At 38.4% G+C, this 26,605-nt stretch overlaps 2 long non-coding RNA genes across 2 annotated transcripts; both read left to right on the top strand.

The window, feature by feature from the left end:
- The first annotated feature begins 7,970 nt into the window (after positions 1–7,970).
- LOC129767279 (uncharacterized) lies at positions 7,971–26,317 on the top strand. The gene is made up of 3 exons (XR_008741507.1): positions 7,971–8,050; positions 8,122–8,163; positions 26,238–26,317. It is a non-coding gene; the product is annotated as an uncharacterized LOC129767279 (long non-coding RNA).
- LOC129767277 (uncharacterized) lies at positions 24,065–24,709 on the top strand. The gene is made up of 5 exons (XR_008741506.1): positions 24,065–24,136; positions 24,201–24,290; positions 24,422–24,484; positions 24,544–24,597; positions 24,657–24,709. It is a non-coding gene; the product is annotated as an uncharacterized LOC129767277 (long non-coding RNA).
- Positions 26,318–26,605: the final 288 nt, after the last annotated feature.

Raw genomic sequence — 26,605 nt, 5'->3', positions numbered from 1 at the left:
TTGAATATTCGTAATTGTTATTTTACTGTGATTTCAACTTCGTTTATGTTTAAATCGTGCTCTTGGAACATCAAACTTCGAACGACAATTCACTAAATTCGACAGTGAATTTTCGCTCATCTCGCTGAAGCAAGTAATAACACCAGCCACTGTCCCAACGTTCTTGTTTGTTGCGAATCGAAAGGCGACGATGGCAAAGAAGATGTGTCAACAATGCAAATTGGAAGTGAACGATATTGATCCCATACGCTGCGGTTTTTGCGAGGCCTATCTCCACATCAGCCAACATTGTTGTGGATTGAACAGTCGTGCCTTCCGTGACCCTCTCACCCAGGGAAAGATAATGTATATCTGCACTGAGTGTCGAATTGAATTGAATGGTCGGAGTTTTAAGCAGTACATGGAAGACACTTCGAAATCCCAGGGCGATTCTTCTGTTACCTCGAAGGATTTAACGAGCCAAGTAAACTGCTTGTCGATGCAGTCGACAAATTGGACAAGAAGGTTCACGGTATCTCGTTGGCTCAATCGTATGCGGGTGGTAGTAAGTCTAATTCATTGGTTACACCTATCTGTCGGACATGGCCAGGACTAAAACACCCTCGTGAGGAAAAATACGACTCGACTTCTTTGGCTACGGATCGCGGAACAAGATCTATAGACCTCAGCGATCTGTCCATCGGCCCCATCGTACCTGCTCCGATTCCACCGAAATTTTGGTTGTATTTATCGGGATTTCAGCCTATGATTACTCCCGATGATGTGCAAAAAATTGTGACACGATGTCTTGACCTCTCTTCACCGTGTGACGTAATCCGGTTGGTCCCGAAAGGGAAAGATGTCGCGAAAATGTCGTTCGTTTCGTTCAAAATTGGACTCGAGCCGGCATTGCAAGAAAAGGCGCTACTTGCGTCAACCTGGCTGGACGGATTAGTGTTCAGGGAGTTTCTGGACCAATAAAAAAACTCTTTTCGGCCGACAAACAATTCTGGAGGCAACAACCAGACTCCGATTTAACGTATTGTACATCAGTTGTTGACGCTTCATCGATCATCGATTATCAGCTTCCGATTTCGATTTCTACCCGTCATCTTACCATTCTGGGACGCATCGAAATTAACACTGTGGAAGCCCCTCCTCTCCCTGCCACAGTCGAGCCGTTCCAGTCATCGAGCAGCAGTCGTCCCGGACCTGTGTGTAGGATCGGAGGAGGGGTCTTCCAAACCCCAATTCAAGGCAAGTACGATGTCGCTAAGAACTGTTTCGTTCCTGATTTATCCGTCGATTCCAGCGCCGCACCACTCCCACCTCAGGAACATCGACAACAGGCGGACTCGATTGCAAATTGCATCTGGGTGTACTACCAGAATGTACGTGGGACTCGAACGAAAATAGACGATTTATTCTTGGCTGTCTCTGATTGCGAGCTTGATGTTGTCATATTGACTGAAACTGGACTCGACGACTGCATCAACTCGATTCAGCTATTTGGACCTGCCCACAATCCAATCGACGAAAAAATCATCGACCTAACCTTGGCCGTAACGCTCTTTGTTGGTCGAAAATAAGGAACAATTTATGAAACGAAACGGAACCACTTGTTTTTCTTCAACGATGAACTGTCATTTCATACAAAACAACAGATCATACGGTCATTCTTCGCCGATTGTCCGAAGTAACCAGACGAAGGAAAGTCACGTCCAAGTTCCGTTATCGGTTACCGCGTGATTGTTGTTTTTTTTTGCCGCTGAAGAGTTCATTTCGCTATCTGGATAGTGAGTGAAGTGCCCTGCCTGCAAGTGAATAGAGGCTTTCATCCTCGGAAAGCCAAGCATTGGTTTTTGTTTTGTCGCTGCTTCGCCGACATTGGAGATTTCGCCGAGTCATCGTGCCAACAGTGACAGTGCGGGTAAGCTTTCACCGACGACTGTGTGTAGTGGTGTCGTAGGCACATTCCCACCACCAACGAGCTTTCAGCACGCTCCCGTTCATCTGCACTGGAGTGCGTTCATAGGTGAATAACATTAAATATACTGAGAGAAAATATTTAATAATTATAAGTTTTTTTTTTTTGTGAATTATTTTATTGTGAAATATTGTTTAAAAAAATACTTACAATATAAGTAAAAATTTAAAATGGCAGAGAGTGGGGGACCTTCGGATATGGAGGTCTCTGACTCTAGTTCCCTCCTAACGGATAAAAAAAAGTCAATCAAACGTGTTCCAAATACGGAAGATACTTCTTCTGGGGACGAGTCAGCTAACCCTACCAAGCCTCCCTCCAAAAAACTAGCAAATCTCCCATCTGCCCTTAACGATCCCACTCTACCTTCAACCTCGTCTTCTCCCTCTGTTCTTCCCGCTTCTTCTCAACCTTCGCCTTCCCACTCTCAATCCCCGTCCTCGCCTTCACCCCCCCCCCTGTTATTCTCACTCCCCGTGTAAAGGTCTATCCAGAAGATGCGCCCGGAACTGGTCCCTGGGTTGTTTTCTTCAGGCCTAAGCCAAATGGAAAGGCGTTGAGAGTCATGCAGATCGCGAAAGATCTGGCAAGGTATACCTCCGTTTCGGAAATTTCGAAGGTTAGACCAAACAAATTGCGAGTTGTCGTGAATGATCGAAAAGACGCAAACAAGATTGTTGTCGATCAGAATTTTACGATTGAGTATCGGGTCTACATTCCCTCTCACATAGTCGAAATTGAGGGTGTGATAAGCGAAACGGGCTTGACGTGCGAATACATTACGAGTGAAGGTACCGGCCGTTTTAAAAAACTGCCCTCGACGACTGTTAAGATCTTGGGTTGCCGCCAGCTCGGAACAGTCTCCCATGAAGGAGAAGAAAAGAAATTTACGCCGTCCAACTCGTTTCGAGTCACCTTCGCTGGTTCAGCTCTCCCTGACTACGTGATGGTAGATAAATTGAGGTTAGCCGTGCGACTTTTTATTCCAAAGCCAATGACTTGTCTAAAGTGCAAGTCAGTTGGTCACACGGCTGCTTATTGTGCCAATAAAGAACGATGTGCCACTTGCGGAGAACAACATGAGGGGAAATCCTGCAGTGCGACTGAGCATAAGTGTCCATATTGCGGGGGATCCCCACACGTGCTCTCAGCTTGTGAAACATACAAGGCTCGCTGGGAGAAACAGTAGCGCTCTTTGAGGGAACGCTCTAAACGCACTTTCGCAGAAATTTTGAAGGGCGCTTCTCCACTGGCTCAAGAACAACAACCAATCAATACACACAATGTCTTCGCTACGTTGCCAGTTGACGAAATGGAAGCGGATACAGCTAACGGGGGCACGCCGTTTATTTCTCAAGGGAATCCCCGGCGCAAAAATGTGACCACTCCCAAAGTTCAAGGACAAGTCCCTCCGGTGAAACCACCTGTTAGCTTGCCCAAAAAATCGAGTACAGCGGATAAGCAAAATCAGGTCCCTCCTGGCCTCCGTGGTAATAGTTCACCTTCGAACGACCCAGCACTCGAGGGGACATCAAAAACCCCAACTGTCCCTATTTTTCCGTCAAGTTCAACTTCCCAATCGGGATTTATAAAGTTGTCTGACCTTGTGGATCAAATCCTCACGTGTTTTAATGTTTCCGACTCCATCAGAACCATTGTCACCGCAATGCTTCCAGTACTAAAGACAATTTTGCAGCAATTGATGCAAACATGGCCCCTCCTTGCAATGATTATCTCTCTTGATGTCTAATTTAAATAGAGAGGTCGGAGATATCACTGTTTTCATCACAGTGGAATTGTCGTAGTCTTATCCCTAAATTGGACACATTCAAATTTCTAATTCATAAACTCAATTGTGATGTTTTTGCTCTATCCGAAACCTGGCTTTCTTCTCAAAATGATCTCTCTTTCCACGATTTTAATATAATACGCTTGGACCGCGATGACAGATACGGAGGGGTACTATTGGGGATCAATAAGTGTCACTCATTTTTTCGAATTGACCTTCCACCTATTGGAGGGATCGAAGCTGTTGCTTGTCATGCAAACATCAGAGGCAAAGACCTCTGTATAGTCAGCTTGTATTGGCCTCCGAGAGCTGCGGTTAGCCGCAAGCAACTTGTTGACATGTGCTCACTCCTTCCTGAGCCACGATTAATCTTGGGAGACTTCAACTCTCACGGAACTGCCTGGGGGGAACCGTACGACGATAATCGTTCATCGTTGATATATGACCTTTGTAACAGCTTCAATATGACCGTTTTGAACACTGGGGAAACAACACGTGTACCTAAACCTCCTGCTAACCCAAATGCTCTTGACCTCTCGCTTTGCTCGAATTCACTATCGTTAGATTGCGAGTGGAATGTAATCCAGGATCCCAACGGTAGTGACCACTTGCCAATCAATATTTCTATCACAAATGGGTTGATTTCTTCTGAATCAATAAACATGGCATACGACCTCACAAGACACATTGACTGGAAAAAATATGCGGACGCGATTGCTCTAGCCATCAATTCCAGAGATGGTTTGCCTCCATTGGAGGAGTATAACTTCATTTCTCGTTTGATCTATGACAGCGCGGTTCGCGCTCAAACGAAACCCATCCCAGGTTCCACTATTCGTCGAAGGCCTCCCAATCCATGGTGGGATGGCCAGTGTTCCAAGCTTTATGGAGATAAATCGAATGCATTTAAAGCTTTTCGGAAACGTGGAACCATTGAGAATTTTCAAACGTATTTGGATCTTGAAAATCAATTTAAAAACTTGATCAAAGGGAAAAAACGTGCTTATTGGCGAAATTTCGTGGGAGGTTTATCACGAGAAACGTCAATGAAAAAATTATGGAAAGTGGCTCGAAACATGAGAAATCGCTCTTCATCCAATGAAAGCGAGGAATATTCACATCGATGGATTTTTAATTTTGCACGAAAGGTTTGTCCCGATTCCGCTCCAGTGCAAAGAATTATTCGAGATATACCACAAGATAGGTGCGATCTTGATTCCGAGCTCTCCTTTCATGTAACAATTCTGCTCCGGGATCGGATAGAATTAAGTTCAACTTGCTGAAAAATCTCCCTGATGTGGCGAAACATCGCTTGTTGAACTTATTCAATCGGTTTCTGGAGCATAATATTGTTCCAGATGATTGGAGACATGTACGAGTTATAGCTATTCAAAAACCCGGAAAACCCGCGTCCGACTTCAATTCGTACCGCCCAATAGCAATGCTGTCTTGTATACGGAAATTGTTGGAGAAAATGATCTTGTTTCGCCTTGATCGATGGGTTGAAACGAATGGCCTACTCTCAGATACACAATATGGGTTCCGCAGGGGCAAGGGGACGAATGATTGTCTTGCGTTGCTTTCTTCAGAAATTCAAATGGCTTACGCCGAAAAAAAACAAATGGCTTCAGTATTCTTGGACATAAAGGGGGCCTTTGATTCTGTTTCAATAGAGGTTTTGTCAGACAAATTACAATCTCGGGGTCTGCCGCCTCTCTTGAATAATATGTTATATAACTTGCTTTGTGAGAAACATTTGAACTTTTCTCACGGAGATTCGGTAGTAAGTCGGGTCTCTTACATGGGACTCCCCCAGGGCTCATGTTTAAGCCCCCTTTTGTACAACTTCTACGTAAGCGACATTGACAATTGCCTTACACAAAATTGCAGCCTAAGACAACTTGCAGATGATGGAGTGGTGTCTGTCGTAGGATCAAACGAATCCGACCTGCAAGAATCCTTACAAGATACTTTGAACAATTTTTCAACCTGGGCCATTGGGCTAGGGATCGAATTCTCCACGGAGAAAACAGAGATGGTGGTTTTTTCTAGGAAGCATAAACCAGCAAAACCAAAGCTTCAACTTTTGGGTAAACCGATCACTCATGCTATGTCATTCAAGTATCTTGGGGTATGGTTCGACTCTAAATGTACTTGTGAGGCCCATATTAGGTATCTGAGTAAAAAATGTCAACAAAGAATAAACTTTCTCCGTACAATTACCGGCACCTGGTGGGGAGCCCATCCCGAAGATCTTATAATGTTGTATCGAACAACTATTCTCTCAGTGATGGAGTATGGCAGTTTCTGTTTTCAATCAGCTGCCAAAACACACCTCATTAAACTCGAGCGAATTCAGTATCTTTGTCTCCGTATCGCGTTGGGATGTATGCCCTCAACGCATACCATGAGTCTCGAGGTTTTGGCAGGCCTACTCCCACTAAAAGATCGCTTCAATTTATTATCTCTTCGGTTCCTCATCCGGTGTAAGGTTATGAACCCATTGGTGATCGGAAATTTTGAGCAGCTGATCGAGCTAAATTTTCATTCTGGATTCATGAGCTCATATCATGAATTCGTCTCCATGCAGGTTAATCCTTCTTCGTATATTCCCAACCGTGTTTGTTTTCCTGACTACATCAATTCCTCTGTGCATTTTGATCTGTCCATGAAGCAGGATATCCATGGAACATCAGACTATCTTCGATCGAGGATCGTTCCAACGATCTTCGATGCAAAGTATGGGGATATCAATTGTGATAATATGTACTTTACTGATGGGTCCTCTATGAATGAGTCCACAGGATTTGGAGTGTTCAACGAATTTTTTAGCACCTCCCACAGTCTTCAGAATCCTTGCTCAGTGTATATTGCTGAATTGGCAGCAATACACTGGGCGCTGGACAGCGTCGCTTCACGACCTGTTGAACACTATTACATTGTAACGGATAGTCTTAGCTCTGTCGAAGCTATCCGTTCAGTGAGGCCGGAAAAGCACTCGCCGTACTTCCTTGAGAGAATACGAGAAATTTTGAGTGCTTTATCCAGACGCTGTTATGTCATTACCTTTGTCTGGGTCCCTTCACATTGCTCGATTCTGGGTAATGAGAGGGCTGACTCATTAGCAAAGGTAGGTGCAATTGAAGGCGATATTTATCAGCGTCAAATCGCCTTCAATGAATTTTATTCTTTAGTTCGCAAAAATACCATAGTTAACTGGAAACGCAAATGGAACGAAGATGAATTGGGCCGGTGGCTCCACTCGATTATCCCTAAGGTTAGCCTAAAACCATGGTTCAAAAGTCTGGACTTGAGTCGGGACTTTATTCGCACCTTCTCCCGACTCATGTCCAATCACTGTTCGTTAGATGCGCTACTCTTTCGTATTAATCTTGCCGACAACAATCTTTGTGTTTGTGGCCAAGGTTACTACGACATCGAGCACGTTGTTTGGTCGTGCGAGCTGTATCTTGTCGCCAGATCGAATTTAGTAGTCACCCTTCGGGCCCGAGGAAGGCAGCCCATGATGCCGGTGAGAGACGTGTTGGCTCGGTTAGACCTTGATTACATGTCCCAAATATATGTATTCCTTAAAGCTATCGATCTTCGTGTGTGATTGTCCTTATACCCTTAGTTTTTCCTTTTCCTTTTCCTTTGTGAGAGATCGGATCCCTTCTTAAGAATAAGATGAAATGTAAATACATATTAGATATAAGATAGGTTTAAGAATTGAGTGTGATGAGTGTGATTGAGTGTGTGAATGTGATCATTGTCAATATATCCTCATATCCCCTCCTTTTCCTGAAGAAAATATGTCACCCTTCTAAACTCGAGTCGACCGCGAGTAATCGGTTTCCTATATTATTAACATTAGAATTAAGGAAAAATGTATATATACTAGTAACAATACAGTAAGGAGTTCGGCTCCTTTAAACCTATGTAACTGAGCCTGTAAAAATAAACGATTTAAATAAAAAAAAAAAAAAAAAAAAAACAGATCATACAACTGGTGAGTACAGAATTTGTTTTTGTTTCTAATTAATTTCTAATGTTATCATTAATTATTTCATTTTATTTCAGGGAATCTTCAGCAAAACAATCCTTGAGAGGATTTACAAGACAGGTGAGTTCAGGTTACGATTCGAGTGTTGCTGCATTTTCGCTTTGATTCTCAATTCTTCGTATTCAATTTTAACCTATTTTTTTTACATTTTACAGCTATTATATACAAGTGGAAACGCGCACTCAAATAAAAGGAAACAACTCGGTGCTACTAATTCTGTTGGAAAAATAAATTGGTGAGTATGGAAACTATTTTTGTCGTCAATAAATTCTTAATTTATTAATTAATTGTTTCATTCAATTTCAGGTAATCTCCAGCATAACAAGGCGTCAGAGATTAGAAGGACAGGTGAGTTCACTTCACGTTTACATTCGATTTAAACGATGCTGTTGCATTAGCAACTGGACAGACAATTTCCGGTTTCGTAACTCGTATATTTACAACAGAACTAAGCTATAAAATCCCTTCGGGGAGAAACACAAAATGAGAAAACATTTAGTAATTATAAATTCACAATTCTTGTCTAGCATCAGGAGAACAATTTTTGTTTGCATAATAACATAATTTGGGATACATCAGAAAATTCTTTTCAAATACAAAGTTTTAGCACTCACGTTTAGTTTTCTCTACTGATGGTTTGTCTGTAGTAGTCACAAAATAGTGATCCGTGCTATCTTCGTACTTAAGTATGTTTTTAATTATGGACAATTGTATGCATGTAATATATGGTGCACCCGTGGCCGAGTGGTTAGCGTCCCACACTATCATGCCGGGTGTTCGGGTTCGATTCCCGTTCTGGTCGGGGGATTTTTCGTCAAAGAAAATTCTTCCGGCTTGCACTGTGGTCACGCGTATTCTAGAGCTTGCCACTCCAGAGTACATTCAAGGCGTGTTATTCGGCATAGAAATCTCAACCAAGTATTAATGAATGACGCTAGTTAATGCATACGTTGAGACAGCAAAAGTTCCACAGAGAATGTAATTTTAAAAGAAAATCGACACGGTTCCCGACGCTTTTAGATTTGAGTTAGATTTAAATCGAATAGTAAACTCAACGCATAAACTATCTCAATAAACAAACCTTTTCACTTAATCAATCGACTTTTGTTACTGGTACTGTTTGTTTTGTATACCTATAAACAAAACAGGTTGACAAATAATAGTCCAGGGTGGCATCTGGGAGCTGCACAACATAAAGTTTGACGGTGTATCGTGAGGTGCGTCGCATTCAGTAGGGTTGTTACAGATACATTTTTGCCTTTCATCCTCGATTTCTCCTTATTTGAATTTATCATATTTTGTTTATAACGTCTTATAATTTCTATATACTTGGGAGAGCCTCTATTTCTATAGGAAAAATTATTTATGACATTTAGCATTTCGGCTTCAACATTTTTGATTTCAGCTAATTTATGCTCTTGTTCCGTATGGGCGGTATTTAGGCTCATCTGCAGGAACCTGCTCTGGGAGTTTTTAATTTTGTTATGGTGTGTTGCCGCATAGAAACAAATGACAACCAGAAGATTTGGAAAGTCTGACGCGAAAATTCATCATTTTAACACAATGTTCCACTTGTTGCTCATATGGAATGTGGAAGGCAAGCCCAATATTATGCGAGCGGGAGAAATATTTATTATTAAGTGGTTTAGAACCATGGAACCATCTACTTTGAAAGGTGGAATTGGTTCAAGTTACACAGTCATAGTTAAACAAATTGCAACGATTTATAACGGACTAATGATTTTGGAACTTCTACCAGTAAACTTTAAACTTTTATGTATGGAGACGTCTTTCTATAAAATGCCTCTCTAGTGGCTTCAAACAGATTAAAGATTGTGTTAAATTGGTGTGTTCGTTTCCTTTTTTTGTTCTGATAAAATGTGATACTAACAGAAATTACAATTGTGTCTCTCCCAAAAAACTATTCCTATTGCATTTTTGACGTAGTACTACGTCTTTTATTTCTATATAGGGTGGCCACCCTACGAAAAGTCTCTAGTAACGCTTGATACATCATATATATTAAGATACATATCCCAAGATTATAAATATTTGTATCACAATTAGTAACTGGCTTATTTGTCATATCCAGTCATGACGTCCTCGTCATCAATATTCAGAAAAAGTCGTAAAGAACTGGAACAACGTTACAAATGGTCAGATATCACGCAAACGACAACACTAAGCAGAGGTACTAGTTTAAGTGGCATACCCCCGAGTCTAGGTTCAATGACTGAAACAGGTAATGAAATATGTCCTTTATTTACTGATACTTGTGAAAACCAAAACGTCGGAGGGAGTGGAGAATCGGCAGAAGGAATGCAACTTGAGACTGATAACGAGAGTTCAAGCGAAAGCGAACCAGATGTGCCTAGTGTGGGCGAGAAAATTGTATCCTGGCACATAAAGTACAACGTTTCCGAGACTGCTACCAATGATCTACTTCAATGGTTTAGTCAGCATCACTTTCCAGATCTACCCAAACGTATAAGTACTTTAAAAAAAAGCGCTAAGCTACAAAATATAGAGATTTGTCGCATGGGCGATGGATATTACTGTTATTTTGGAATCAAAAAAATGATCGAACACATATTATTGAAAAATGAAAAAATGCCCTCGACAAACGCTATGAAATCCAGTTTGGAATTGATGGAGTGCCTCTGGCCAAAAGTTCGCGTAGTAGTTTTTGGCCAATCATGGTGAAAATGAACAAATTTCCGGATGTTTTGCCGGTGGCGGTTTATCATGGGCCTGAAAAACCATCAAATGTTCATGAATACATGCAAGACTATGTGTTGGAACTTCAAAATTTGATTGCAAATGGAATGGAATTTAACAATACTCAATTGGAACTGTCTGTAAGTGCTTTTATAATGGATGCCCAAGCGAAAGCTTTTGTTCTGGATATAAAGGTAAAAAACAGGAAGTGGGTTATATCTATGGTATAACCGCAAGGGTAACGTAGGACTACCGTTGATTTAGAGATCATTTGTTTGAAGTTGAATCTAAATCCATTCTGAATGAATGAATAAATGAATATTTGGGGGACTTCGTAAACAAGAGCGTTACGTTGAAGGCACAAGGTTTCATGCATCCAACATAGGATACGAAAAACCTTGTTCTGAAGAATAATCTTCAGAAGCTTTCCTGCTAACTGTACTTGATTGACAAATCACAAACCCAAATGTATTATATGGATATTTTATGGATAGAAAACATTAAAATAAACTCTTTCGCTTGAATGTAATTTTCAATTCCAAGGGGAACTGGCAGATTATTTTCAGTAACGATTAGATATTTCCACATTTTCCTCGATACTGGAAGCCCACCAGTGGTTAATGCTAATTCGATAACCATCTGTTAATAGCACTTGATTGAAACATATTTGGTCACAGTGTTACATGGATAGAAAGCATTTAAATAAACTCTTTCACGTGAATGTATTTTTAAATTCCCAGAGGAACTGGCAGATTATTTTCCAGCAATGATTAGATCTTTCCGGAACTTTCTCGATGCTGAATGGCATCCAAACGGAAAGAATTCTGCTCGTGTATGTGTCGATCCTTCGCCGTCCACCTCTTCCAGCACGTTAGGCAACGATGTTGTCTTGTCGATGTCCTCACGAAAAATAAATGTGTCTCACCACCAGAATATCGCTTAAGTATGCTTTTTGTGTGTGATTGAATCGAGAGAAGGTGTGGTTTACGATGGCAATTTGGAAGGCATACTAGAGGGGAATGAACTCTCTGAGCTCGAAACTTTCGGCGACTGAGCAATAATCGATTGCTTACGCATACAATATTGGATACGGAAATATCCTACTGATGGGGAAGAATAATCTTCAGAAGCTTTCCTGCTAATTACAATTGGTTGAAAAATTACAAATTCAAATGTATTTGATCGCTGTGTTGTATGGTTAGAAAACATTCAAATAAACTCTTTCACATGAATGTATTTTTAAATTCCTAGAGGAGCTGGCAGATTATTTTCCAGAAATGATTAGATCTTTCCGGAACTTTCTCGATGCTGAATGGAAAGCCAAACGGAAAGAATTCCGCGCGTGTATGTGTGTGTAGCAATGTCTTTCCGGGGAACCGTTTGTGGCATCACTCTCCTCCTGATGGATTCCCTTCTGGCCTAGGGTGCACAAACAGGTGACACCGTTCATCCGCGCTTTCATGATAAACGAAGAGCTTCACCACAAAAGCGACAACATGCTCCCATCGCTGTTCAATTAGAACTGAATGGATTTCCGAGCGGCGCTCGCGTATATACCGATTGGTGATTTCAATAGCTTGTTTTGAAAGCAATTTTAAGACTATTGAAACAAGTTTTTGGATCAAAAAGTAACAAGTATAGAACGCGTAGACATTTTATCTTTCGAATGAAATGTTTATCATACCATTTCGTTCAGTTGTTTAAGAGCTATTAACGCTCAAAATTTCGGTCTCCGGCGTAACGCTTTCGTTTTCGAAACTTTGATTTTACACCCCGGCATAGAAATGAAAGACGTAGTCCTACGTCAAAACATCTCCGTAATATTTCGATTAAACTCAATGTTTATAGGCAGCTAACGGTTTGTACGGATGTCCGAAATGCACAACCAAGGGCTATAGTGTTGGACACCGAACTGTGTTCCCAAATATCGGTTGGACCTCTAGAACGGATGAATCATTCAAGAACCTTTTTGACGGACATCATGCGAACACCAATAGACTCCTGCCACTCGCTGAAATAAACATTGGATGCGTTTCAAAGATTCCTATCGATTACATGCATAACATATGCCTGGGCGTTGTTAAGACGCTTCTAAATTATTGGATAAATACGGTGAATAAACCCTATTCACTGACCAACGCGCAGAAAATGGAAATAGACTACAGAATCAACGCTGTAAAATATCAGATATGTTCAGAATTCGTCAGAAGACCGAGACCATTAAAGGAATTTAAGTACTACAAAGCATCCGAATATCGTTTTATCTTGTTATATCTTGGTCCTTTTATTTTTTTAAATGTGGTCGATAAGCGGTTTTTCGACCATTTTTTGAAACTACATGCAGCGATACGAATTTTATGCCATCCTGTTCTCCATAAAATCAAGAATGATATCGCCAAAAATCTACTACATGCTTTGGGCATGAGTTCCAAATGCTGTATGGAGAGCAATTTTTCGTATATAATTTTCACCTAGCTACCCACTTAGCTGATGATGCATTAATACATGGAAATCTTGATGCATTCTCAGCATTCCCATTTGAAAACTATTTACGGATATTGCTTACATATATAAGGAAAGCTCCGTTTCCACTTCACCAACTGAAAAACCGTCTTGGTGAAAAAATGAAATATTATACATACAGTAAAAAAAAAATATTTCGACAGAAACACGGGTCATATTGTGCCATTACCACCAAACAAGATGTTCTGATAACAACTGAGCCAAACGATAATTTCGTCTATCACAATGGATATATAAGTTAAAGAAGTTAGGCCTTTGGGAAGGTTTTTAAAAAATTATAAACGAACTACCTCCCTTGAACATCGAATTATGACTGACTTTATTCCTTACTAATTAGCCTGAGCTGAGTTCCCTAACGCGGCGTACGGTTATGCTGATTCTCCAGTTTGGTTCCGGTGAGCTCGATCGTGGTGGACTTCGACCTGGCCAAAGCGCTGAGCCTTAGGATTGTGTATCGAACGATAGGTCGATGTTTCGATGGGTCGTTGGTATCGATGATGTTGACGGTGCAAATATTCAGGTCGATGCGCCGTCAATGATGATGCGCTGTTTGTTCATGTGTCGCCCGGAGAACTGATGCGTTAGCTCTATTGGAAGTGGGTCACCGCTGTTGTTCGGTGGTTAGTTGATCTGTTCGTGTAGTACATGGGGATGTGGGTGTTAACTACTCTCTCCCTAATGAAGATTCGTCTCGAATCTTAAGTTGTTTTCTTCGGAGGTACAATTCGATGAGGCTGCTAGAATTGAAACCGCTGTTGTTGATTGTTGCATAGATGAACTTCTGCGAGTATCGTTGAAGTTGTTTGTGCTGGGTTTTCTAGTGATTTGTCTTGTTGGGTTTGATCTGAGGAGAGGGAAGATGTCATGCTTTTTGTGTTAGCATAGGGTTTTACCTCTGTTGATACATTTCGTGGTGTGGTGTATACTCCAATATGTTTCTTCAGGCTCATGATTGCCAATCCTATGATCATGGCTGCGAGTGGAATCAGGAATCCAATCGTAGTATGTTGCAGTGTTATGTGGTCTCTTTGCAGTTTATGGATGTGGTCTCGGTTTTCAATTCTAAGCAGGTTTACTTGTTGCAGATCAGGTTGGTTGAAGATTACTGTTGGCTGAAAGTTCACTCCAATTGTTGAAATAGTTCTGATCTCGTGATGATTAATTGTCCTCTTGTCGTCGTATTTGCTTCCATTGATTGAAACAGAGCAGTTTGGATATTTGATCAGTAGAGTTCCCGTTATCTGTCTCGATTTGATGTTGCAATTTGAATCCAGAAGAACGGATTTATCAGCGTTTCTCACGATCAGCGTGTGGTCGTCGATAGGCTTAATGTCCATTCCGATGCGATGTTCCTCGTAGGGGCAAGATGCGTTGATTCCTCTTAATGCGTTGTCGATACAACCGTCGCCTGTTAAATTCGTGAGCTCCTGTCTTTGGCAAATTCTATAATTTTCAACAATTGTACATTCGTTATTTATTCCTAGTGTCAGTGTTTTACTCAGAACAGCTGAGTTGTAGGGTGTCGATATAATTCTGTTTTTTCTTGGTAATGTTTCAAATCTAATATATTGGAACTTTTCTGACATAAATATTGGGATCTTGATCACAAATATTATTTTTGTACTTTCATGATGTGTTTCTATACTAAGAAATTCATAAATTTGGTCAATATTGTTAATGTGAATATTTTGTTCTTCTAACTTTTCTAGTACAAACTCTGTTTCATTATTGTTTAATATTGCCCTAGATAAAATCCCTATTTTCGATAGTTGTACAATTTCAAAAATGTCTCTTAGTTGGTTGTTTAGTAGATCTAGATTGAAAAATAGATCGTGAACTATTCCTTTTAAATGATTTTCATATTCTGTGTTTACGTTATTGGCAATTCTCGATATTCTTCTTAAAACCTCAATTTGGTTTTCATTTACGTGGCTAATTAAATTGTTAATTTTAGCTTCGAATTCCTGATTGATTCTGATTTGTCGGTTGTTGTTGTCAATAAGTGTGTTGGTTTTGGTTTTTGAATTTTCTATCGTTTGTCGGATTAATTGTAAATCGTCGTCGTCTAAATTGCCGGTCAATGATTTGATAAACGTTCCTAATGGGTTTAAGAGTCCTCGTTTCTGTCGGTGTATGGGTTTCAACTGTTTGTAATTGTCGGAAATTTGTTTCATCCTAATGTCCAATGTTTTAAGGTATGGTTTCGTGAAATTTTGTCGTTCGAACTGGTGTAACGTATACTGGAGGTTGGTGAAACTACTTTCGAACTTTTCCAAATCCACGATGTGGAGATGGAAATGTTGAGATGTGATAATCTTCGCTTCTCTCTCGCTAAATGCTATTATTCCATCATGTCGTGAGAGGTCTGTTATCGTCACTTCTGCTGTAACATCAAGGGCTAATCTGGAATAGAGAAATATGTGAGTACTACTTTGGGTTTCGAGACGTCATTTTCTTTGACGTCTTATTTTTGTTTTATGTATCGTTCTTCCATTCTGATCTTGGAAGGTTTTTGTGTTATCTCTTGCGATTTGATATCGTTTATACTTATCCTTTGTTTTACTTTTGACCCCTTGGCGCGCGACGTATACAGTTTCGTCCACTTCCAGTGATGGGTCAGCTTCCTTGTTTTTGTTGTGGTGCTGTAAATCTTGTTTTTGTTTTTTAATGAGAGCTAATGTTGCTTCATTGTATATTTCATTCCTTTTCCTAACAATTTCTTCAATGTTACTCGGTCTCACCTCTCCCTCTTTTATTCCAAAGAATACTTCTTTGGGTCGCATCTTGGTTGAAGAGTGAATAGTGTCGTTATAAAGTGCTACAGTGACTCTAAACAACTCTTTCTTACTTAATCCCTCATGTTTCGATCTACAACAGCGAAACATTTCTGCAATTGTTGAGTGAAATCGTTCAACGATTCCATTCACTTCGCTTTTATTAGATGGTGTGAAATATGTTTCAATTCCTAGTTCTTCTAACATGCCTCTTACTTCAACAGACTTTAGTGCTGGTTCATTGTCACTGACCAAAAGTCTGGGTATCCCATATGTTGAGAAGAATTTTGTCAGTCCTGAACGGACGTCAGGAATCGATCTCGATTTAATTGGAAAAAGCATTCCGAACTTCGATAATTTGTCTACCACGGATATGAACGTGTTTGGTTGACATATGAATATATCAACATGAACTATGTCTAGCGGCTTTTTAGGTATTGGAGTTTGGGCTAGGTTCAATTTATAAGGATGTCGCTCATATTTAGCAGTTTTACACGTATTGCACAATGTGACGTGTGTTCTAACTTTCCTTTTCATGTTCGGGAAGTAGAATTTCTGGCTGATAGCCATCAGATTTTCTTCGATGCCTCTGTGAGCTCTTGTATGTGTTGTATTTATGACTTCATTCTGTTCTTCTTCAGTTTTTAAGTCAATTAAGAACTTTTGTGAAATAACTACTTTAAACGTTTTGACGCGAGAAAAATAGTTTTTATACACAATTTGAAGGGTGTTGATGAGATTTTCTGGGCAGTAAATGCAATTTACTCTTTTAGGATCCATGAATTCTTTGAATATTCTTAGTAATATTGGTACACCAAAATTCACTTTTGTAAACGTGTGTCTTAGGACTTTGGGAAAAACTTGTTCTCCGGTGGTCTCACTCTCAGTTCCATCTATTTTCAAAATGATCTGATTGGAAAAAGTGTTTACCGGTTTTTCGGTACATGCGATAAATTCCGAGTCATCGGTGTCTGCCGAATGTTGCGTAGCAGCGTCTGATGAAGAATCATTTTGTTCTTCATTCAGATTTAAATTTTGGGGAATTCTAGAGAGGCCATCGGCAACGACATTTTGTTTTCCGGCACGATATCTTATATCGTAGGAATAGTCCATTAAAGCAATCATCCATCTGGCAATTTTACTTGATGGATCTTTCAAGTTCACGGCGCAAGTAAGCGGCTTGTGATCTGTGTATAAAATGAATTTATTTCCGAAAAGGTACGGTCGGAAATATTTGGTTGCCCAATAAATAGCTAGTAACTCCTTCTCAATAGTGGAGTACTTTTCTTCGGTTTGACTGAGTGTTCTCGATGCAAAAGCAACAGGTTTATCTCTTCCGATTGGACCTTGTGAGAGAACAGCTCCTATTGCGTATTTGGATGCATCTGTTGTCAATATGAAGGTTTTTTCGAAATCTGGGTGTATTAGAATAGCGCTGCTAGAAAGTATCTGTTTGCACTTGTTGAATGCTTTTAGAAATTCTGGAGTATGTTCTACTTTCTCATTTTTCCGAAGACATTGTGTTAGCGGTTTCGTTATCCGGCTGAAATCCTTTATGAATTTTCTATAGTATCCCAGTGTTCCTAAGAAGGATTTAATGTCCTTCTCGGTTTTGGGAATTGGCCAATTTTGGATAACTTCAATTTTTTCTGGGTTTGGTTTTACACCTTCTTCATTCACCACGTGACCGAGGAAGGAGACCTCTTTCTTCAAAAATTCACTTTTGTCGAGCTGTATTTTTAAGTTGGCTTTTTTAAGAGCAGCGAAAATTTTATTTAAGTTGTTGCAGTGTTCTTGTAAACTGCTGCTGAATACAATGATATCGTCCATATACACTAGGCAGATAAATCCGGCTAGGCCTACCAGCACAGCATTCATTGTTCTCTGAAATGTTGCCGGGGCGTTTTTCAGCCCGAATGGCATTCTTAGATATTCGTAGTGGCCGTTCTCAGTTGAAAATGCAGTTTTTTGAATATCGTCTTTTTCCATCAGAATTTGGTGGAATCCCGAAGCTAAATCTAGGGTTGTAAAATATTTACTTCTCCCTAATTTATCTAGGATATCCGTGATATTCGGTATGGGGAATTTATCATCCACAGTTTTAGCATTGAGCTTTCTGTAATCAACGACGATTCTCCATTTTTGAATACCTGCAGCATCCGCTTTCTTCGGAACGACCCAAATGGGTGAATTCCATGGTGACGTAGAAGGACGAATTATGTTTTCATCAAGCATTTTCTGAATTTGTTTGCCGACTTCCTCTTTATGGCAATGAGGATACCTATAGCTTTTCTGATACACAGGTATCTCATCATGGGTCAAAATTTTATGTTTCACAACATTAGTAGCTGTAAGGGGTTCGTTGTCGAGGTGAAAAATATCTTGATTTTCCTCAATGACATTGATCAAACTATTTTTCTCTTCTCTGTTTAAATGATCCAGACGAAGTTGGTCCATAAGTTTTCTGAATCTGTCAGGACGAGCTTCCAAAAAATTGAATTCGTTTTGCTCAACCAAGCATTCAAAGTTATTAAGAGTGATCTCAAGTGGATAATCTAATGAAAGTGTTTGATTCTCAGTTGAACTGTTCTTGAGACTGACAATGGCTTTATGACCTACTGCTTGGTATAAACCAGCACATATGAAAAGGTTTGTATTGATTTCGAGATCATCTTCTAGTAAAAAATCACCTGATTGCTCGGAAACTGGTATCTCTATATTATGAATGGTTTCTCTTGAAATTTCCTTTGAGAAAGGTTCTGGATGTTTTCTGAGCATCTGAAGTTTTGTTCCTAATATGGTTATGGAATTGTCATCTGTTTCAATCTTCGCTTTAAGTTCCTGAAGCGTTTCATACCCAATAAGGCCGTGGAAAAAATTATGAAAATCAAAAATATGAAATTTGAACGATTTATCAGTTAAGTCGGGAAATGGATTGAAGTCGACATATCGTTCAATTTTGTGAGTGCCTGAGATGTTGGAGACAACAGTTGGTGTAGGCAGCGCAAAGGATTTTTTCACAAATCGGGGGCATAAATAATTTTTGTTAGCTCCCGTATCTATCAATAATTTCAATCCAAACCCTTGACGTGTGGGAATTTCCATGTAAGGGATGAAATTTTTTGAGTTTACCTGGGGAAATGGGATGTGCTTTCCAGTTGAAAATTTAGGTTATCGACTGCTTCGCTAGAAGTTTCTTGTTCGTAGGTCTCATTGGAAGTTTCTTGCTCATTTTCTAAATGTATTTCTGAATGGTCTTCTTCGTATGAATAATTATCCATTGGCGTTGGGTAGTAATCGTGGTGATAACTTGCCAAGGGATAACATTGATACTCGTATTGATACTCTTGAGCGTTTTGTTGAGTTTGTTCAATATTTCTTAATTCCGTTATCCGTGCTGGTCTCGGTGGGACAGCAGGAAAGAATTGGCTTCTTGCATTATAATTATGCGGTGGTCTATTAACGTAATTTACATATTTAGAGCGAATGGATTTATCAGCATTCATTGGACTCGGTAATGCTTTCCGAAGTTGTCCATTGTTGGTATTATTGCCCTGAGGTGGAGCTGGAAAACGAGGCGTAAAGTTTGGTCTGGTTGGAATACTTTCATGCTGATATGATTGATATGGTTGACGGGGAATAAATGGTCGATGATTAAACATCGGTTGACGAGTTTGTAATTGAGGATAAAAATGTATTGGTTTGGGTAAACGTGGTGTTAAAGTCGGTTTACTTAAGCCCGTACGACTTTGATAGTTACGTTCTTCTACCGCAGCATCAAATGCTTGTTTTATATTTCTGGGTTGACGTGCACGCACGTTCCCTCCAATCGGCTCTTTCAGCCCTGCTAGGAAAACCTGTAGAGCATTTTCCTTATGCGTCGAGTTTCTATCATTTTTAATATTCTCTTCTCTTGGAGAAATATTAGTATTATTAATTAGTAAGGATAGAAGATTTTGTACTTGTCCAAAAAATTGTTCAACTGATCCGTTTTGCTGAAGTTGAAACAGCTCGCGGGTAAGTGTGACTGAGTCACGTTTATCATTATAATAAGCGATGAGATTTGCTTTAATCTCATCCCAGTTGAGAGAAGTTCCATAAGTTTCTAGGACTTGGTCCGCTTCATTAATTATTTTGCTTCTTATAGCTTGAAGCCAAATTTGCTCGAAAGGTGTATTTTTAATAGGTTCCATGAATGGCATAAAATGTTCGACGGACCTAATGAAACTATGCAACTTAACGGGATTGCCGTCGAATGGTTGCAGTTCTCTCACCGCTTGGGGTGTTTGGAGAGATTTCGTAATCTTTTCAGCCTGTTCGAATATTCTGTTTGTTTCTTCAATTCGATTCATGTTCTGTCTAGGGGGTAGTAAAGGATTCGGTTGAGGTGGAGGAGGAGGTATTGGGTTAGGAGAATTGTTCATTTCCGTGTTCATTTCTCGATTTCTTAAATTATAGGGATGGAAACGGTCCATCAAATCCTATATCTCGGGGGTGAAGAAATTTGATTAGTTTTTCTTTAGAATTTTCTTAAATCTAAACGCGATATTTTATATGGCGATTGTTTCTTACAATCTAAACGCGGCTGGCTACACACGGCGCAGATATTCTCTCTGCTGTGTAGACACTGTGCTTTCGACCGGGGGAAATCTTATTGTACCGATCGCATCTACCACAGATATTCACTCTGCTATGCGATCAGTCTCCTACGCGGTGTGAGATTAGCACTTCACCGTTGGATGGTCTGATAAGAACTTTCCGCACTAGTGGAACTACAGATATGCTCTCTGTTTGTTACACACTAGTTACTCGCTACGCGAGGTGGTCTACTTGCACATACGTTTAATTTCTTTTGATAATGATATTATTAATATTTATGCAGATATCAATTCTGCCACATTGGGTGTTTTAACTTTAGTTATATAGAAGGTATAAGATAATAATTGTGGAGAATTACTTACATGGAGAATAAAACTAATATTCGCAGAGTGGTTCTTCCCGATAGCACCTTCATTGATTGATCTGATAAATTTCTTCTTTGAAACAAACATTAGTAATGTTCAAGTCTTTTTCGAAGCACACGTATTGTCTTTTGTATTTGGGCCTCTTTTTCTCGTTATTCAGTTAAACTTCACTTTGCACTAGATTATTTATATTTTCTGTTAATCCGATATTGTTCTGCACTTAATCAATTCGATCACTATTTCATATCTATTTCGAAACACTTGAGCGGTAATCGCATCCTACCGACTGCGCCAGTTAAAGAAGTTAGGCCTTTGGGAAGGTTTTTAAAAAATTATAAACGAACTACCTCCCTTGAACATCGAATTATGACTGACTTTATTCCTTACTAATTAGCCTGAGCTGAGTTCCCTAACGCGGCGTACGGTTATGCTGATTCTCCAGTTTGGTTCCGGTGAGCTCGATCGTGGTGGACTTCGACCTGGCCAAAGCGCTGAGCCTTAGGATTGTGTATCGAACGATAGGTCGATGTTTCGATGGGTCGTTGGTATCGATGATGTTGACGGTGCAAATATTCAGGTCGATGCGCCGTCAATGATGATGCGCTGTTTGTTCATGTGTCGCCCGGAGAACTGATGCGTTAGCTCTATTGGAAGTGGGTCACCGCTGTTGTTCGGTGGTTAGTTGATCTGTTCGTGTAGTACATGGGGATGTGGGTGTTAACTTATATACCAAGCAAAAAACATAAGAAAACACGGAGACATATTCATGCTGGAATGCAATTTGGTAGTGAATATCGTTTCTCTTTTTTTGGATCCAGTGACCTCCAAATCCATCGGTGTTTATTGCTGCGATAAAATTTCACTACGGCCTAGTACAGTGCAAATCAATGCTGATAATTGTACGAAAGTATTGCACAAAAAATTAGACGGAATAACTGGATTAATCGTTATTATGCATAAGGTTTGTTTTTTTCTCCCTTTGATGAACAAAATAGAATACATTGTTGAGCACATTAATTGTAAATTGTACAATCTATCGAGGCTGACTAATTTTTGTTTTCTCTATTTGTAATTTTAATGTAGAATCACTGAAGATTTGTAGACGGGCGTTAATAAGTAAACACAAGCAAAATGTTGTTCACCTATGACTACCTGACGAGAAGCTTTGATGAAGGTGAAATAAAACTGAAAATGAAAAAAAACACTGTTCCAGCTGTGCATTCCAAGTTAAAATAAATTTTGAAGCTATACGTCAAATGAACTGTCTTGAGGAAACTCATGTTGATTCAATATTATAGCAATTTCAGCTCAAACTGCTACCTAAATTATTCCCGATTATTTCAAACTTTGTATATACGATGGCGGTTATTCAAAATTCAAAACTCCAATTTTCATTATTAACCCTCCTGTATTCGCTCGCAATTAGGTACATATAAAGTGGAGCAGTAAGCAGAGTATATTTGTATTGGTAAACAAAATATGGTGTCATTATTATGTCAGAAAATCTCACGGTTTCATGATTTTATGAGCCAAATAGCTCACGAATTTTGTAACTGATTGTTTTTTTAATACATGACAATTGTATTGTGACGAATATCCACTGCACACTGTCACATTATACTCATACACTCGGTCCAACTTCTATAAAACCACCCTGATTCTATTTCATTGCAACACAAACAGTTATAATTTCAACAAGATACATTCATACATTGTTGAATGCCTAGAATAAAGTATATTTAACGCCAATTTCGTTCAAAAGAGTTCTTTGTTTATTTATTGTGCTTAGATATGTAAATTTCAGTTGTCCAGTTTTTAAAACACCATTTCAAAATTCACAAGTATTATAAATGAAAAATTCCAAACGATCGGCTTATTTACATGTCAATAATTTGCAAACTTGCGATTTCGGCTAATAACTTGGAAAATTCGTACTGGAATACTATTCATCAAATTCTGCTGAACGGATTTCACGATTTTTTTCCACGTTTCCGAATCTGCTCCACCTAATATTCTTGCTCATGGATTCACTCGTAAAACCATAACTCGTATACTCGCGCACGCTGTCACAGACCGTACGTGTCTCTGTAATATTCCTATGGTGTACTATTTAGGTGTGATTGTTATTCATTTAAATAAATGGATATAATTCAATGAAAAATCTCCAGAAAATATGTTTTCTTCAACTTAATTCAATTTTAATAGTCATAGCTTCTTCGAAACTGAATTTTGGATTTTTCTGTCTGTAAAACCGTGCGCGCAAGCATAAGAGAGTTTTTCTACTGTAGGAGCATTGAACCACTGCGACCATTAGTTTGATTAGTTCGATAAGAGGATTCATTTATAATTATAGTTGTGACTCATTTTGATGTGGGGGAATCAACGAGGAATTCAAAAACCTTTCAAAAATCATAACTCGAAAACCGATTTTCTCATTTAAATATTATGTTTTACAAAGTTGTACAGAAGTTATTGTCATAATTCGAGAACAACAATATCGAGAATTAATTCTACGCACGATTTCACATGAAATTGGTACAAGAATTATTATTCTATGGCTAACCGTTCTTGATATAAAACTTCAATATGGAGATGAATTGAAGGAAGAAGGTCAATAATATCTTCATTTTCATGGAGCCGAGACAATATGACAATAACTTTTGGCCAATTTTGTAGAACATTATATTTTAATGAGAAAATTGGCATTCGAGAGATATTTTTTTGAAGAAAGGGTCACTGTTCGCTGGAACCCTCATGAAAAAACAGTCACAGTAATTGATGAATTAATAATGAAAAGTGGAATTTTGGGTAATCGCCATCATACATAGTTTAAAATAATCGAAAAGGTTCGCAGATGTATATAGTAACACTTTATTTATAGAAAATGAACAAAATGTCCTCAACATCAATTTGCCCAAGGATATCACAATAAAAAAAACCAAGATACCACCTGAGAATCTTGATAATATCACAACACAACAACTATGCGATGGTATGTAAAAAAAACCGATTGTTATTATATGGATAAAAATAAAGATACAAAATATTTACAGTTAATTTTGCCAGGATGCCGAAAGCTACTATTGCAGCAAAACAAGCTTCAATAAAAAAAACTAAAATACCTCCTGAGAATCTTGATAACACCACAACACAACAACTGTACGATGGTATGTAGAAAAAACTGATTGTTATTATATGGATATTTATAGAGATACAAAATTTTTCCAGTTAATTTTGCCAGGATGCCGAAAGCTACTTTTGAAACAAAACAAGCTTCAATCAAAAAAACTAAGATACCACCTGAGAACCTTGATAATACCACAACACAACAACTGTATGATGGTATGTAGAAAAAAAAACTGATTGTTATTACATGGATAATTATATAGATACCAAATATTTCCAGTTAATTTTGCCAGGATTCCGAAAGCTAGTTTTGAAGCAAAACCAGTTTCTACCAATTTATCCACGAGTGGTACGAAACGTCAGTTTCATGGTAATGAATTTATTGTACATTACTATTTCAGCACAATAACTACAAACTTCAATCTATTTCATTTGATTTTTGATTTATTTTTCAATGCACAAATAAGTTATTATTTCATTATTCTTATTATTTCATTGTAGTTATACAAGAACCGCGAACACTATTCTTACGTCCAGCTCCCGGAAAAGCTATTCGTTTAGAAGGTATGTTAAAATAATAATCTCTAACAATTTATGAATCATTCAAAGCTTTTTGTTTGCAGATAATGATATTGAAAAATCTATATCCGTGTCCGGAAAAGCTGTTTGTTTAGAATGTAAGTTGAAATAAAAACCCTTAACAATTGATGAATCATTCAAAGTTATTTATTTGCAGATGATAATACAAAAAAAATAAATCCGTACCCGGAAAAGCTATTCGTTTAGAAGGTATGTTGAAATAAAAAGCACTAGTGCTTGATGAATCACCCAAATTTATTTAATTGCAGACGATTATACTGTAAATTCTACATATGTAAATTCTGAGTCAGATGGAGTTGAAAAATCTTTGATTGACATTGGTAAATATGTACAATTGTTAAAAAACATGATGTCTTTAGCAATTATGAATATATTTTTTTGTTATTCTTTCGTTTTTTATATTATGTATGTCAATAAAGCCACTAAAAGTAACTATACAATTTTATTACAGACAAAAAATTGGATATTATGAACAGATACATAATAGCGATGAAAAATGCCATAGAGAACATAAGCGTTGACATCCAAACATCTGTGAAGACAAATATTTGTGCTAACAGCAAAATTCGCCTACCAATAAGATCTGACCAAGATTTATTGACTCTTGAAGAGTTGTCGAAATCTCAGCAGGGAGAAATTGGTTTACGAGAGAGATTCAGCATAGAGTCATCTGAATCAATGTACGGATTTTTTAGATCTATTGTGCAGCTGCTGTTCGCGAATACTGGCCATTATACGTGGACTGGTAAGTCTGCGTATAATGCTCAGTATGGCACAGCATCTGGCAATGCGTCTGAACTTCATATAGTTGATGTTCTTATAGGTACTTCTTTTCTCTCTCTAAATTGTCATGGTTTTCAATTTTTGTCGCTTTTTCCAATGGAGTTTAATCCTTGTTTTTTTTTTATTTCTTTTCAGATGTTGCACAAACAAAATATCATGTTGATCGAAGCCTTTCCAAAACCGAATTTATGAGAGCACTACACAACTTTAATGAATCAGTAGCATCTCGTCGAAAGCGTAAAAATAATGACAATACCTAATTTTTTTCTAACTAGCAGACCGGCAAACCTCATCCGGCAACAAGATTTTAATAAATTTGATCATGTCTCCTGTTTCCGTCGTTTTTCTAAACCTACATAAAATCTATAATATCAATAAGTGCTTTAATAGAACAGTGTCCGAATTCGATTGGATTCAATAGTTTACATTTACTTTTCAAGTAATCAGGTTGAACGAATCACATGTAGGCCATGTAAGTGATGTAAATGGTTATCAACATCCTGGCTTATTATCAAATGGTATACTAAGAAGTTCAGTTAGCTTACCGCAATGTAAGAAATCTTAAACAACAAATTCGTGACCCCAAAATTAATAGAAACATCGAACTTAAAAACAAAATATAATTTTAATCAGCAGGGTGATTGTGGTAGGGTAATTTAATTAGTAGGCAGTAAACGTGTGAACAAAATTCCCAATAAAAGTTACTTTTATTTAGGTTTTGCTAACATTCCGATTGATTTTCATTTTGACATATAAACCTAATAATAACTTAAATCTGCTGTTCCGTTTTCTAGTTCAATCGTGATGTACGGACACACAATCATATTTATTATTATATATATTGATTATGAAAATAAATGGATAAATGAGAAAATCGCTAAATGATATTTTTAATTTAATGCTTTTCCTACTTCTCGATTGACTTTCATTTCAGATCGAAAACCGTAAACAATGTGTGTACAATATGTGATACAGAGGAATACAAACTATTACGCTGGTCTAACATAAAAAAAAGCGAGAATGCTGTATATTCATTTTTCTTAATAAATAACTTAATCAAAAACAGTACAATATGGAACGAATTAATGCTGAAAAATTATTAAAAAAAAGATCCAAGGTATCACCTAGAAAAATATTCGGATATTGGAATACATTGGTACTTACTGTTAAGAAAAATTGTAAATAGAAATTACACTCTAATGAACAAATGTAAATATTGTATAATACGGTATAGATGAATATAATCTGCATCAAATAATTTACTATTCCAAAAAGGTTGATGGAAAAACTTAAGAGAAACAA

This window comes from Toxorhynchites rutilus, chromosome 2 (genome assembly GCF_029784135.1).
Source record: "Toxorhynchites rutilus septentrionalis strain SRP chromosome 2, ASM2978413v1, whole genome shotgun sequence".
In the NCBI taxonomy this organism is placed as follows: Eukaryota; Metazoa; Arthropoda; class Insecta; order Diptera; family Culicidae; genus Toxorhynchites; species Toxorhynchites rutilus.
Note: the sequence above shows the minus strand (reverse complement) of the source record. Positions and strands in the feature narration are given on the sequence as shown.